Raw genomic sequence first — 16581 nt, forward strand, 5'->3', positions numbered from 1 at the left:
GTCCGAGAGGCATCAGTGTACACAAAGGTACAGTTGCGAAGTTCCATACAAAGGTCGTGAAACTGAAGGTGAGAGAGCGAGGATGGATTAGTGTCCTTAGGAAGCGAATGAAGGCCACGGTGCATGTGGGCCACTGCACGAAGCCAAGGTGGTGAAGGATTCACACCCACTGGGAAAGTTGCACGTAGTGTGAAGTTAAGCTGCTGGAGCAAGAGCGGAAAGTGAACTCCAGGAGGTAACAGAACAGGGACACGCCCAATACTGGCGATCATAGGTATCATAGGAAGAGGAGGCATAGGACGGGCGGCCATGCACGGCAGACAAATGGCATGCATATCTGCGGAGGAGAAAGACACGGTGGTAGGACAGTGGTAGTTCAGCAACTTCTGCATACATACTCTCAACGGGGCCCGTGACAGTGGGCAATTTCACAACATCAGAGCTGAATTTGATGTCACATGTCTGCATAGCCAAGTCCTTCATACAGCAAGAGGTAGCAAGAACAGAACTATAACTGCCAGACGGGAGAACACAGGGTTTGCGACTAACCAATTACTTGCCGGCGACTGGGTAAGGCACTTTTTCCTTTATCCGTATCTCCTGGACAGCCCACTCATCAAGATACATGGGACAATCACAAGAGATGGTGGCATGGTCGCCATTGCAGCTGATACAGAGGGGAAGAGGAGGCAGACAATTGTGCGCATCCCTACCACATGTTACACATTTGGCTGGGTGTCGACAAGACATTCGACTGTGGCTGAACAATGACACTGGCTGCAGTGTATCGGGTTTGGAATGTATGGTCAGACTGTGATAATTTCATAGCCTGCTTTAATCTTGGACAGAAGCACCACTCTATAAAAAGTGAGAAAAAGTGTGCGTGTGGGCACTAAGGAGGAATCTACCTTTTTCATCACGACATGGATGGCAATGACACCCTGGTCAGGGAGATATGTTTGGATTTTGGCCTCCAGTCAGACCGTCGAGCAATAATTCAGAGTTCTATGAGCCTAGACACGAATAGGATAGCCATGGAGAATCAAAGCAGCAAGCAGTTGTTGTGCTTGAGAATCAGAAGTAGTCTCCAAAAGCAAAGTGCCATTCCGTGAACAACAGCAGGGTTTCACAGGGCCAGCAATTGCAGCAACACCTTTCCAAGCAATAAAAACGGATTTACTGTAGCAAAGGAATGACTGTCTTCAGTACGTGAAACCATGAAGAACTGCGGTGAAGCTGGAAGGGTCTTTGAATCGTTAGCCTCATTCTGTTTATGTTTTGTAGACGTTGATTGTGAAGATGATTGGCTCATTGCGAGAGAATTCCCCACGATTGCCAGCGTCTCCGATGGTGTGCTTCTTCCAACTGGGGGACCCATTCACAAGGGGGGTGCATCCGTCTTAGGTGATTGTTCACAACTCCTGAACACCTGACAGAGGGGTAGCAGTTCAGCTTGATAAAGTGCTCGTCTTCGTAGATCCAGTGAATGCAGTGCTGCTGGGGAGTTAAGTGTATTTAGCCACGGTGTGTTTTCGGCTACTACAGTTAGAGGACAGAATATCTGGTGTAATCAGTGCTATCTTGCAGTATAGATGACTGGGTCTGGACTGGCCAAATTAAGTCAACAAGAGATTCAGTACAATGCTGGTGCACCCACAAATGTTTAAGAGCAAAATGTTCAAGTGCACAGTCTTGAACATGGCGTTCTGCAGGCAAACAATCCCACCTTGTTCCCAATGACATCCCGACTAAACTATGGATCAATGGAAACATGTCAACTGGCCAGATGAACCACATTTCTTGTTACACTAGGTTGATGGCCATCTCCAGATATGCTGTCATAATACATCAGCTATTCAAAACACGTAGTGCGTTACAGATGCCAGTTGTTGAGGGCCATTATTATGCTTACATGATGAATCAAGAGACTGAAGCAGTTTAAGTCAGTGGACGGTCCATTACATAATTCAACTTGCCGGGGGGTGAAGCATAGGGAGATGTCTTCAACTTCTCGTTCATGCATTCAAAATGTACCTGTATAAGACTAGGATGCCAACATTGTTGCACAGTGGGCTGTAAGGTGTTTAGCAAGAATCGACACACTGGTCCAAAGAAAATTCTGAAGGATGAGACCTGGAACAGTTGTTAATCTTTGTTGTCCCAGAAGGTTATGGAGCTTGGCCTACACCTGGGACAAAGAGTCGTATGTTCCTAAAGAGACGTAGTGCTCCCAGCATTCCTTCTTCCTGCGTTGTTAGAAAGTGAGCCTTAGTGCAGGGTTGTTTAAAAGTGAGGAGGCCAGCCTGTGAAGGATGCCACTTGAAACACTGCAGAGACCTTCAACGAACAGACATTGTAATGTCTTTGGTCCACCACAGTATCAGCTCCAGCAGTGTTGGTGATCCTAGTCAGAGATGTCCCACAGCGTCATCGATGCAGTCTGACATGGAAGGAAGGAAGGAAGGAAGATTAAGACTTTACCATCATGCTGACAACGGGATCATTAGAGATGTAGCACAAGCTCAGACTGTTTCAAGACACTGAAGGAAATCAGCAATGACCTTTCAAAGGAACCATACTGGCATTTGCCTGGAACAAATTAGGGAAATCAAGGAATACCCAAATCTGGCTGGACATGGATTAACGTCAGTCTTCAGAGTTACTGCATTATCACCATACACCAATTTCAACAATTCACGAGTTTCTTTGCTACTTTTTTGCAACTTGGACCAGAACTTAATGTTCATGTGTTGTTTGAAATCCATAATGCGTGACAGACACGGTAGACACAACCTCACTCTAGAGTCTCTGGTTGCTGACTGACAAGACAGAACACACACCATGGACAGTACTGAAGTGTGTAGGAGTACTGGTATTGAGGCAGCACAGATCAAGGTAGAAAGAATCCAGTCAATCATAAGGCCCCTACAAGACGAAGTGCACCATGTGGTGTATGCTAAAATCACTAAGTAGGAGAAAAAGAGGGGTGACGTAGGGATGGGGGTGGGGGTGGTGGGGGAGTTAATGTATTAAGGTAGTCATCTCAGGGTAAGTTAATCTGCCTGGTAAATATATATTACAAATGGTGATCAATGGGTTATTTTGCACTTACACTACTATTGCTTCTAATGTGGTATGAAGGGGAAGTCACACACTGATGATATCTGTGTGAGTCATAGTACAGACTCCTCCTGATGCCCTCTCGGGGCCAGTACAAATCTGACACAATGTGTGGTAACCTCAAGTTGTTGAGGAATGGTCATATGCGAAGTGTATTTCTGGAAGCGCAACAAAGATCGCAGAATAAGAGGAAATTAGTATTAAAACATTTTTAAAAAGTCAGGGATCTTTTAGTTGTCTTGTTCATAAAAGAACATGTTTTTTTATTAATTAAAATATGTTGTCATTTTTTTAAGTTTTAAAAATACATAAGTTTGCTTTTCTCCATCACCTTATATTGTCAGTTCTTCCTAAGTAAATTAGTTGTCGCAGTTCTGGCATGTGATAACAACATCCATTACAGTTCCACTGGATCATCATGTTGAAGGTGTCCTGATTAGGCTTGGGGACAGAGCACATCTCAGACCACTGCCTGTCACCAATGGGAGTGGGACAACACCAATGAACACTGATTGAGAATCCGAGGACATAAGGGGAACCCGGCACCTCCGAGGTCACTAGTAACTTCCTCCCAATTCTTCTTCTTCCTTTTTCCGATCTTTGGCAGCTGAGATTCTTGCGAAGGCTTATCTGCAGTTGGTAAGGAGACAAATGAAGAGCAAGCAATCTGGGACCCACAGGCCATATCTCCTTCAGCAACTGACTGATGTTGGGCCTATGATCTATTAGTTTACTGGTAGAGGGGGTTCCGAGAGGAAGGAAGCTGCTTCTCTGGCCAGGTGTGTGAAGTTGTTCCCGAAGATGCGTGTGTGTGTTGGGGTTTATGGGCGCTCAACATCAAGGTCATCAGCGCCCTGACACACATTAAAAGAAACGAATGTGGAAAGACCTAATAAAACTGAAAAACACACTCAAAGAAAGCAGGAAAAGAGGGAAAATACTACATAAGAAAGTAAAATATAAGGAAAGGGAAAACATAGCAACAAGAATGACACAGGAAATTGTCATTGGCTGGCCACTTACATAAAATATGGGCGAGCTTGTCACACAGTAAACAAGTTAAAATCCCCTCCCTAAAATCTTTGTAAAAACATTTGACATGGCACAGAACTTTAAAACTTTAACCACATTCGTCCGAGTGTTGCCTAAAAGAGTTGGCAGGTCCGCTGGCAAGTCAGCCGCGGCCCGCTGGTCAGAAAATAAAACGCAGTCCAATAAAACGTGGTGCACAGTGACCAGGATGCCGCAAGCACCACACATTGGAGGGTCTTCTCGCCGGAGCAGGAAGCCATGCATCATAGGGCTGTGGCCTATTCGAAGCCGAGTGAGGAGAACCTCGTCCCGTCGATGGGGCTGAAAGGAAGTACACCACACACACGTTGTGGGCTTGACTAGACGGAGCTTATTGTCAGTCACTTCCAGCCACTCGTCCTCCCACCGACACATGACTCGGGAGCTCAACAGCGAGGTGATTGCGTGCAAGGGGATAGCACACTGAGATACGTGTGGATCAAGACACGCCTCCTTGGCTGCGAGATCTGCCCTTTCATTCCCAGCAATGCCGACATGCCCCGGAACCCAGCAGAAAGCTACAACCTTCCCCAGTCGCCGTAGTCGGAGGAGGGCATCCTGGATGGTCTGGACTACTTTATCTGCCAGATACAAATGATGCAATGATTGAAGGGCACTGAGTGAATCGGAACAGACAAGAAATTTAGGAGAGGAAGAATGTCTCATCTGCTCCAGCGCCCGCAAGATCGCAGACAATTCTGCATCAAAGACAGTAAAAGTCTGAGGCAGTCGGACCTTGAGGACACGATCCGGAAAAACAACTGAGCAACCAACGGAATCCCCTTGTTTCGACCCATCCGTAAAAACCGCTACATAGTCGTGGTGCTCAGATAAAACAGCAGAAAATGCTGCATTAAAAACGGTGGCAGGAGTGCAATCTCTCTTGTACTGCAATAAATCTAAAATCACTCTGGGCCTCTTCAGTAGCCAGAGTGGCAGGCGGTTAAAACCCTGGATTTGGGGTTGTACAGACTCCACACCGAGCGACTCTAGAACACGTTGCACACGGATCCCAAATGACAACGTAGCCCGGGGACGGTGGCAAAAAAGGCGGTCCAGAGGTGGATGGGCAACAAGGCGGTGAGCAGGCGAGCTGGGAGCCGCAAGAAACTTACAAGCCTGGCGCACTAGCAGGAGCTGCCGCCGGATGGTAAGTGGCGGTTTGCCAGCCTCAGCACAGAGACTGGGTATGGGACTGGTCCGATAAGCACCCGTGGCCAGTCGAATCCCAGCATGGTGGACAGCGTCAAGGATCTGCAAATAAGACGGCCTTGCTGACCCATATACTGTGCACCCATAGTCCAGCGTGAACGCACAAAAGCCCGATAAAACTGAAGGAGACGCGCCCTGTCCGCTCCCCAAGACCTGTGGCTGAGGCACTTGAGGATGTTCAGTGCCTTCAGGGTTCTGGCTTTCAAGTCACGTAGGTGTGGCAGCCATGACAACCTGGAGTCAAAAATTAGGCCCAGAAACCGCACTGTGTCTCTAAAATGTAGGACAGCATCCCCCATATGCAAGGCAGGCAAAGTAAAAAGACGACGAGAACGATTAAAATGAACACAAACACACTTATCGGCAGAAAACCGAAAACCTGTCTTTACAGCCCACTCCTCTAACCGCCGCACTGTTAGCTGCAACTGACGGCTCACGGTTTGCAACACTGGAGGAGGAACAGAAAACAGCAAAGTCGTCCACAAACAAGGAGCACTATACTGGACTCCTCACTGTAGACGTTATACTGTTGATGGCTATGGCAAAGAGGGTAACGCTTAAAACACTGCCCTGGGGGACACAGTTCTCTTGCTCAAAGCGATCAGACAGTGTGTTACCAACGCTGGTCCGAAAACACCGCTGAGACAGGAAAGACCGAATGAAAATGGGGAGGCGGCCACGAAAGCCCCATTGATGCAGTTGTGCGGGAATACAGTGTCTCCAAGTAGTATCATATGCCTTACTGATATCAAAGAAGATACCGATACAGTGATGCTGACGGAGGAAAGCCTGCTGAATAGCCGCCTCGAGGAGGGTCAGGTTGTCGACTGTGGTGAAATTTTCGGAATCCACACTGAAAGCGGCTAAGGAGCTGTCTGGTCTCTAGCAGCCAGACCAGACGACGGTTAACCATCCGTTCCAGGGTCTTCCCGACACAGCTTGTCAATGCGATACTACGATAACTACTGGGACATGTGCGCTCCTTTCCTGGTTTGAGGAGAGGGATGAGGATTGCCTCCCTCCACGAGGTGGGGAACACTCCTGTCTGCCATATGAGATTAAAACATTCGAGGAGGATTTCCTTTGACGCCGCTGGCAGATGGCGAAGTATTGAGTACCGGATGCGGTCGTAACCTGGTGCAGCGTCAGAAGTTGCAGTAAGTGCTGATTCAAGTTCCCACATGGAGAAAGGGGAGTTGTAGGCCTCAGAACTGTTCGATCGAAAGTCCAACTTCGCTCATTCGACAGTCGCACAGTAGCGACGAAATGCTTGATCCTGGGTTGCAGTGGCAGTACTTTGTGCAAAATGCTCTGCCAGCGTCTGAGCAATGGCTCTGGGTGTTGTTTGGAGGCATCCCTGGTTCAGGACTGCAGCTATTGGTAGACGGCTGCGTTTACCGGAAATCCTCCGGATGGCTTCCCATACTTTTGTGGAACAAGTGGAACGGTTGATGGAGTCCAGGAACTCCTGCCATGACCTTTTCTTGCTCTCTTTAATGACACGGCGTGCCCTGGCTCTCGCGATGCGAAAGGCGGTAAGATTGACCGCTGTTGGGCGGCATTTAAATCGGCGAAGAGCCGCACGCCTGTCCTGGATGGCTGAACGGCACTCTTCCGTCCACCAAGGCACAAGGCGCCACTTAGGAGGGCCAGAAGACTGTGGTATGGACAGGGCAGCAGCATGATGGATCACAAGTGTGATGTGACCCACCCATTCCTGTACGCTGTTGTGGCGTTCAAAGACAGCCAACCGAGTGAACAGAGGCCAGTTAGCCCTGCCAATCATCCACGATGGCGGCCTCTGTTCCAGCAATACACCATCCAGGAGATGAATGCGGATGGGGAAGTGATCGCTGGAATGAAGGTCGTCAATGACCTCCCAGTGAACAGAGTCGGTGAGGGCTGGAGAGCAGAAAGATAGGTCAATGGCTGAGAATGACCCAGTAGCGGTAGAGAAATGAGTTGGAGTACCTGTGTTGAGGATGCACAACACTTGAGATGTTAGGAGGCTCTCCAAAATTCGACCTCGAGTGCAAAGAGAAGTGGAGCCCCACAGGACATGATGGGCATTGAAGTCTCCCAGGAGGAGAAATGGGCGGGGGAGTTGGTCGATAAGATCTGTTACAGCGTCTAAGGTCATTGCATCCAGAGGGGGTAAATAAAGGGAGCAAACGGTAAGCCTTCGACGGGAATGAATTTCAACTGCAACTGCTTGCAGGTCAGTATCCAGGGGGAGAGCAGAGGAGTGGTGGTCATTATTGACAAACACGGCGACTCCGCCTTTGGCTCTGTCTCCAGTCAGATCATCTTTGCGATACAACGTATAGCCCCTGAGTACAGGAGCATCAGATGGTTTTAGATGTGTTTCCTGTAAACACAAGCACAGGGGGCGTTGCCGTGCTAGGAGGTGCAGTTCCTCCATATGTGCCCGGAATCCATTCATGTTCCACTGTATAATGGGAGCCATCTATCAGGGTGGGAGTACCTTCAGTATCACTTTCTGTCGGGGAGGAGAGCCCACAACATGTGGAGGCTCAGTTTTGGGGCGAGATGATTGCCCCAGTCTGACATCAACCTCCATCGCCTCTGAAGAGGAGTCGAGAGAGACGTCAGAGAGAATGACATCAACATCAGCAGACTGTAAAACTTCAGTCTCCTTTAGCGGGCGAGTCTTCACCTTTGGCTTGGGCTTCGATTTTCTGGCCTGAGGTGGCAGCGGATCCAAAACCTCAGAAGCAGTAGGGGGTGTAGCAGCGCTGGGCATTGCACAAGACTGGACCTGGGAAGGGGCAGGAAGTTCCATGACGTCAGCTACCACGGCCTGGTCAGAAGGCCGGGGAGGAGCAGCAGGCTTCACAGGAACAGCAGCAGCACACGTACATTGACAAACGCAGGTGCTAGTGCTGACAGTAGCAACCTCCGTTTGTGTAGCGGCATCAGTTTTCAAGACTGGCTGTTTCAAAACGGAAGAAAAGGAAGCAGCGAACGTGGGCGGCTGCAGGGACTTGTAAATTTTCTTTGCCGCTTCGTACGGGATGCGTTTGGTGGTTTTAAGTTCCTGGATCTTCCGTTCCTCAAGGAAAACTCTACATTCCCTACTCCACACAGGGTGATCCCCAGAGCAGTTGACACACTTGGGAGGAGAGGAGCAACCAACTCCCTCATGGGCGGCTTTACCACAGTTCCCACAAGTGGCTTCCCCTTTACAGCCGAGAGTAGTGTGTCCAAAGTGTTGGCATTTAAAACACTGCATGGGGTTGGGGTAATAAGGCCGTACACTGAGACGTAGGAAACCTGCCTTCACATGCTCGGGCAATTTGGTGCTGTTAAACGTAAGGATGAACGAGTCAGATTTCATGAGAGCACCATCCACCCGTTTCATAACGTGTTGCACGTCGACAATTCCTTCCCGGGACCATTCAGCCTTCAGTTCGTCTTGGGGAATGTCAACGAGATCTCTGCAAGTCACAACACCCTTGCTGTAGTTCAAGGTGTTGTGAAATTCAGTCTCAATCGCAAACTCCCCAAGAAATTGTGCCTTCTGAAGGTTCTGGACTTGCTGGAAGCTAGATGTTTCAACCAACAAGGTGCCATTTCGCAAGCGCTTTACAGATTTTAATGTGCCAGCAATACCTTCTAAGCCTTTCTGGATGTAAAATGGCAAAACTTTTTCGAAACTCCCATCTTTTCTTTTAATTATAAGAAACACATTCTGCGAAGCAGCATGCGTTCTGTTACTACTACCTGAATCAGGAGGACTGGCTACACGAGCCCTCTTGTGAGATTGGGTGTTAGAACCTACCAGCGGCCCACCTTTTCCGCTGGGGGCAGAAGAAGAAAACTTCGAGGGTTCCATCTCGGTCCCACGAGCAGCTAGGGAACTAGGAGTCCACCTAGACAGAGAACCGCGTGCCTAGGTAAGCCTTATACAACTGAGGTGCGGCAGGCTCCCTAGAGGTTGCCCGCTAACGACTGTTCCACCTCAACAGCCATGCATCTCATCGGCGCGCAGCACACCTTGAGATTGAGGTTTTTTTTATAGAGATTTATTCCATCCTCGCGATCCGGGCGGTCAAGCCAAGATCCCCATTCCCTGAGACACACAACGTTCCACCGCCGCGCCGCACGGTGGTCGCTGAAGTATGCTCAGAGCTTACGGTGAGAGGGGACTGGCGGCGCTTACCAGTCCCCAGCTCAGGAACCCCGGGGTCGCCAAGCCCGTACCCAGCAAATGAATGCTGAGCCTCTGGGGGCTTCCCGAAGATGGTGCCATGGGAACCATGAGTGGAGTCTAGTTTGTAAAAAGGCAAAGGTAAGAAATGATAACTGTGACTGAAATAATTGGTCATTATGTTGACGAGACTGTTTGTTTTGTTTTGTTTTACAGTGCAATAACAACTAGGGTCATATGCACCCATGTCAGAACAATAGAACACAAAGACGAAAACAGAGTTAAAAACGGCTACACATTAAATAAAATACGGCAGAGAGAAACGGACATCCTGAACTACAGATTAAATGTCCTTCACCAAATTTCTATGACAGATAAAAAGTAAAACGCGGTTGACAGCCCACGCATTGTTTGCTAAAACGGACCATAACTCAGACAGTAAACATAAATGAAAATGTAAGTGGTTAAAAAAAGGGCATTCTGTCAAAGATTGAGGGGCATGAGCACAAAGTGGTGAGGGATAACCACTTAACAAACGGCGATGGCTACCTCACTAAAATGATCTACTTTGGCGAGAAAGTCGAGAGGAGGTCTTCCAAGGTTTAATTCCCCGGAGCTTGTTCCCACGAAGGAAGGACCAGTGGTGATGCCAAAGTGACAGATGGCAACATGGACATTATCGGAAGGAATGGAAGAACTAAAGGGCCAAGGTGACTGCAGCCTAGGCAGCAGCATCAACGGCCATGTTTCCCATCACACCAATGTGAGCAGCGACTCACATAAATATCACAGTGGCTCCATCCAGAGTGAGCAAGTGAAAGCATTCCTGGACCCGCTGCACTGAGGGATGGGTGGTGTACAGCACACAGTGGCTCTTAAGGGCACTGAGAGGTTCGGAGCATATGATACAATTTAAAAGCCTGTGTCACCAGATGTACTGTGTGGCCTGATAAAGGGCAAAGAGCTCTACTGTAAATACTGAGCAGTGTTTTGGAAACCAATACCGAAAAATGTCAATGCTGATGACAAAGCCACACCCGACACCACAGTCAGACCGAGAGACATCAGTGTACACAAAGGTAACATCGCAAAGTTCCGTTCGAAGGTCGAGAAATCTACTTCAACAGAGTGAGGCTGGAGAAGTGTCCTTAGTAAGCAATTGAAGGCCAAAGCGAACACGGTCTTCCACACGAAGCTAAGGTTGTGAGGGGTTTACACTCATTGGGCAAGTTGCAGGTAGCATGAAGTTTAGCTGTCAGAGAAATAGCCAAAGGCAAGCTCCAGGACGTAACAGGGAAGAGGGACACCCCATATTGGTGATCAAAGGAGCCTTCAAAGAAGGAGGCAGAGAAATGGTTGCCAGACATGGCAGACTAACGGCATCCCTATCTGATGAGGAAGAAATCGCAGCAGTATGACAGCAGTAGTTCAGCCGCTTCTGGATACACACTCAACTGGGCTATTGTAAAAAGTGCCAGTGGGCAAACAGATGCCACAATGGTGGATAGTATTGAGACAGCGTAAGAGGGACGGTCATGCAGATACATAAACTAAACACACATAGTCTAGTTTCGAACAGACAAGGGGCCATTACAAACGGAGGAGGGTGATTCGATGTGCTCCCCAGGAAGTACCACTGAGGACACGTAGGACACTGAGGGACTGCACACAGTGTGCTGCCAGGTAGGACACTTGGAAGGACCAAGGAAGTTTCCTATCATGCACGAGCCTCAGGAATTTAATAGTTTCAATGGAAGGAAGAACAAGAGGACCAAGATGTAAAGATGGTGGAAGAAACCAAATGCACCACCAGAAATTCATACAAACAGTTTTGTCAGTGGAAAAACGAAAGCCACTGTCGACGCTCCATGAGTAAAGACGATCGAGACACCACAGAAGATGCCACTCAATGAGACAAGTCCGTAGAGAACTGCAATGGATGGCAAAATCGTCAACAAAAAGGGAGCTCGAGATGCCCTGCAGGAGACAGGCCATTATAGGGTTAATGGCAATAGCAAAGAGGATGACGCTCAGGATTGAACCCTGAGGTACACCGGTCTCCTGGATAAAGGTGTCTGACAAGGCAGAACCCACATGTACCTTGAAAACTTGGTCTTTTGAAATGGGGCATGTGACCACATGGAAGCTATGTACAAAGTATGGAGAATACCAGTCCTCCAGCAGATGTCGTAGGCGTTCTCCAAATCGCAGAAAAATGTTCATGACATGAGTGGACAAAGTGATGAGATGGTCAACTGTGGAACGGTGTGCTCGAAGTCCACACCGTGCAGTGGTTAGCAAATTGTGAGACTCGAGCCACCACACCACGTTCCATCACCTTGCAAAAACAGCTGGTGAGAGAAATGGGGTGACAACTAGAAGGAAGGCATTTGTCCTTACTGGACTTAGGTATGGGTATGACCGTGACTTCACACTAGCATCTGAGAAACATGAACTCTGCCCAGGTGTGATTATATGTATGAAGGAGAAAGTGTTTGCCCGCAAGAGAAAGGTTCAGCAATATCTGAATGTGAACATCTTCCAGCCCTGTGGTGGAGGATCGGGATAAAGTGAGAGCATGATTTAGCTCCCTCATAGTAAAGGTGACATTACGGCACTCACGATTTTGAGAGGAGAAGAGTATTGCCCGAGCCGCCTCCGCTTGTTTCCAATGCAGGAAGGCAAGGTGATAGTGGGTGGAACGCAAAATCTCTGCAAAATAGTGGCCCAAGGTGTTGGGAGATAGGAACAGGGTCCACTATGACAAACTTCTAAGGTCAGGCTGGAAAATGGGGGATGGACCTTGGTCCCAGAGAGACATCAGAGGTCGGACCACATGACAGAGGAGGGAGTGGAACTGTTAAAAGAACTAGTGAATGAAATCCAGCTAGCTTTTTTGCTATCCCAAAAAATGTGATTACACCGTGCACACAACTGTTTATAATGCCTGCAGCTTGCCATTGTACAATGACGGTTGAACAGGCAGAGAGCATGTCTCCATGTGCTAATTGTGTCGCAGCACGCCTCAGTCCACCAAGGGACTGGAACATGGTGCAGTAAAGAGGAATTGCGAGGAATGGAATGTTCTGTGGTATTAAGGATAATGTTTGTAAGATATTCTACCTGGTCATCACAGCTGGAGAAATGTTGTTTGTCGAAGGTCCTCACGGAGGAGAAAAGCCTCCATTCGGCCTTAGAAAGCTGCTATTTGAGTGTGCACGTAGTTGGGGTAGGAACCAGCAAATGGATAGTACACGGGAAATTGCCGCTCAAGTAGGTGTCAGAATTTTGTTTCCTGGAGGCAGAGAACATGTGGCCACTGTAATTCCAAGAGCAGCTGTAATTACTCTTTGTTGATTTAAGGCCGAAAATGTTCCACTGGAGGAGAGTTATGACTAAGAGAGGGGAGGAGGGAAAAAAATTAAGGGATGTCACCTCAGTGGCTGCCAAGTCCCAGCCTTCGAAGACACACTGCTACATGGCACAGAGGCTGGAAGATCCTGCTCCTTGACATCCAAAGACATCGGCATGCTCCCTCTGTCGGTCTGTGAAGGCCAGAAAAACAGTAGGCTGTGTGCACCGGTGACATGGAAGTCAGTCACGTGGAGACATAAAGAGGATCTCCGGGTTGGCGAAGGAGAAAACCGTTTGCCTATGTTTGAATTCTTGGAGCCTTTCTGGTTGGCAGAGGAAGACTCAGATGTTTGTTGGCTGGAGGGGGATAGAAAGTATTTGTGGCAGTATTCCTCATTTGGTGGCTTGTTACACAGCTGGAAGAGGAGATGGGGATGCTACTGTGACACTGGGTGATTTTACAACCACAGTGCTTAATTTGAGGTCACATACCTGCATGGCCCTATCCTTTGTGGAGCAAGATGTAGCAGGAACAGTACTGTAAGAACCGGATGGTAGACCGCTGGATTTCCGACTAGCTACCAACTTGCGAGCGACAGGGTAAGACACTTTTTCCTTCACCTCTATATCCTGGGTGGCCTGATCATCGACATACACTGAACAGTCTCAGGAGGAAGCTGCATGGTCACCATTGCAATTGATACAGCAGGGAGAAGGAGGGGGCAATCACCCTCGTGTGCATTCCTACCACAGGTTACACATTTGGCCGGGTGTCGACAAGACATTCGAGTGTGGTTGTAATGATGACACTGGTAGCTGTGCATTGGGTTTGGAATGTATGGCCAAACTGTGATAACTTCATAAACTGCTTTGATCTTTGACGGAAGCATCACTCTACCAAAAGAGAGAAAGAGTGTGCGTGGGGACACTAAGGATGCATCTACCTTTTTCATAGCCTGATGGACTGCAAAATACGCCATGTTCAGAGGGGTACTTTTGGATTTCTACCTTGGTCACACCATCAAGCAGCATAGTGTAAATAACACCACAGAAAGAATTCTGTGTTCAATAGGCTGAGGCACGAACAGGATATCTGCGAAGGAGCAAAGCTACAGAATCAGAAGTAGTCTCCACAAGTGAAATGCCATTCCATAGACAGCAGGATTTCACATTTGGTGGCTTGTTACACAGCTGGAAACTGCATCAACACCTTTCTGAGTAATAAAAACTGATTTACTGTAGCAAAGGATTGACTGTCTTCAGTGCGTGAAATCATAAGGAACTGTGGTGCAGCTGGGAGTGTCTGAATTATGAGCTTCATTCTATTTACATTGAGTAGATGCTGACTGTGAAGAAGATGGACTGGATCATTGTGAGAAAATCCCCCACGATTACCAGTGTCTCCAATGGCAAGCACCTTCCAACTGGCGTCTTCCTCAGAGGGGGACGCACCTTACAAGATTGTCCCCACCTCAGGCCACACCTCCAGAATATCTGACAGAGGGACCAATAAATAACTTGGAAGGTAGCAACTCAGGCAATCACCCCTCCCTGGGCCTAGCCTGTACCAGGGGCTACATAAAAACCCTACCTGATGGGCTGGGGCTGGGAATTGTGTGTTACCTAGTCACCTGTTATGTGTCAGACGCATGGGCCTGCCTTCAGGAGGGCACGGGGAGAAAGAAGAAAAAGAGGAACCCTCAAATGACAAAGCAGAGGAAGGGTAGGAGAAGGGGTATGTAGAAAGAAAAAAAGGAACGAAAAACAGTGGAGAGACTGTTCGGATGTCAACTACTGAAAATGCATAACACATTCCCAAAAACATCTCAAACATGTTCCCCAACGGAGTGGAAAAAGAACAGCAAGAGGAAAGATGTGCAGCACAGAAGGGAAAATATGCTGCAAAGGCTGGGGCTCTATGGTAGCCAAGAATTATGTTGATGGGATGCAGGCATTCATAATTTTTTCTTGCCACAGTATATGACATGCAGTTAACTGATTGTGTTTTCATGGTAAGATCATCCATAGCTTGGGTCCGCTGTGCAGCAGGATGACATACGATCAAAGCGTGATCATCAGAAACACCTCATTTCCTTTAAAGGCTAAGCTGAAAGAGCTAGAATCTGTTTGGTTATCCTTGGGACCATTTTGTATGTGTAGGACAAAATGTGTGCCTTACCGTACATCATTAGCCTGTAGCTCCTCGTCTGTCTTAGTGTGTTAGGTGCCTGTGAAAGGTAACTCCTGAAACGTTTTGTATTGTGTACTAGTTAGCTTTGTAAAGAATTTTTCAGTTTCCATTGTTTATTGATTTTTATTTGCCTTTATATGTGTGGCAATCTACTAGCAGAGTGACAGTGACGTCGTTTTGTGGCTGCAGCCTCCGTCATCAATTTGTCTTCTTCTGTGGAGGAGGAGGATATTGATGTTTAACGTCCCGTCGACAACGAGGTCATTAGAGACAGAGCACAAGCTCGGATTAGGGAAGGATGGGAAAGGAAGTCGGCCGTGCCCTTTCAAAGGAACCATCCCAGCATTTGCCTGGAGTGATCTAGGGAAATCACGGAAAACCTAAATCAGGATGGCCGGACGCGGGATTGAACCGTCTTCCTCCCGAATGCGAGTCCAGTGTGCTAACCACTGCGCCACCTCGCTCGGTGTTTTCTTCTGTGCTAGATAGAATGTCATTTCAGAAAAACCCAACTCCTACAAAATGACACCCACTTCCTGTTCTTACAAGATGTACATACTGTATCTCACATTTACAAGTCTTAACACTTCAGTTACAGATTGTTTACAGAGTTTTACATGGACAACACTTGTCTGCACAAAAACCACCAATACCCTATTAGGCTAACAAATGCTGACTTCATTTATCATGAGATTACTATGATCTTCTACATTCTATAGCCCCCAGTGCACTTATGAGACGCAACAACAGTGGCATGGAGTAACTGCCCAACTAGCAGGTGCCCCAACATGCAGGGGTGCCCTTGTCTCAGTAAGATGCACAAAAGAGAGAAAAATTTTTCACACAGTATGTAGGTCAAAACTAGTTACTTAACTTCCATGAAAACACTGGCCAAGATCCACCAATCATTTCTTCATTAAAGAAATCATTTCTTCATTAAAGAAAGATGTGGGGCAACAAGAGACTTTCCCCACAGTGGTACTTTACTCCACATTCCTTGCACCGTATTCAAAGTTTTATTTGGAGCAAAGGTCATCAGTATCTCACCCAGTAATTCAAATGTCTGATGAGCTTGAGATAGTGCAGCAGAAGAAGCTTTAATCAATAGGGATCTGTTACGCATTTCCCACTATGAGTCGAATCATCATAATTTATCTTCCGTATGTACCACAATGATTTTGTCACTATAAAAGTATCTCCCTCTGTTCTAGTACACACAACAGATGTTGCTTTGCGACCAGTTATCTGGCTTGTCTCTTTACCCATTGGATAACCAGGTTAGGGAAAACTGCGGGGCTGCAATAGTCTGCACTGAAGTATGTACACTTGTCTAGTGAGACTCCCTGTCTGATGAGAATGACCATTGCGTTTTTTTAATCTGATGGTTTCACGTGCAAAATGTCCACCCTGATGGCACTTACTCCAATCAAGGGCTCTTCCAACAGGCACCATCCGGCCTCAG

General features: G+C 47.7%; 1 protein-coding gene across 2 annotated transcripts in view; it reads right to left on the bottom strand.

Annotated features, from left to right (window-relative positions):
- Positions 1-16581, bottom strand: part of LOC126237282 (stress-activated protein kinase JNK) — a 1031804-nt gene that overhangs the window by 986949 nt on the left and 28274 nt on the right. Inside the window, exon 2 of one of the 2 annotated variants that reach the window (XM_049947220.1) lies at positions 5307-5445. The exons of the other annotated variant lie outside the window; for it this stretch is intronic. The gene's annotated coding sequence lies outside the window, so the exon portion shown is untranslated. The remainder of the gene's footprint in view (positions 1-5306; positions 5446-16581) is intronic. 2 annotated transcript variants of the gene reach the window in all.

The sequence above is a fragment of the Schistocerca nitens genome, chromosome 2 (genome assembly GCF_023898315.1).
Source record: "Schistocerca nitens isolate TAMUIC-IGC-003100 chromosome 2, iqSchNite1.1, whole genome shotgun sequence".
Lineage (NCBI taxonomy): Eukaryota > Metazoa > Arthropoda > Insecta > Orthoptera > Acrididae > Schistocerca > Schistocerca nitens.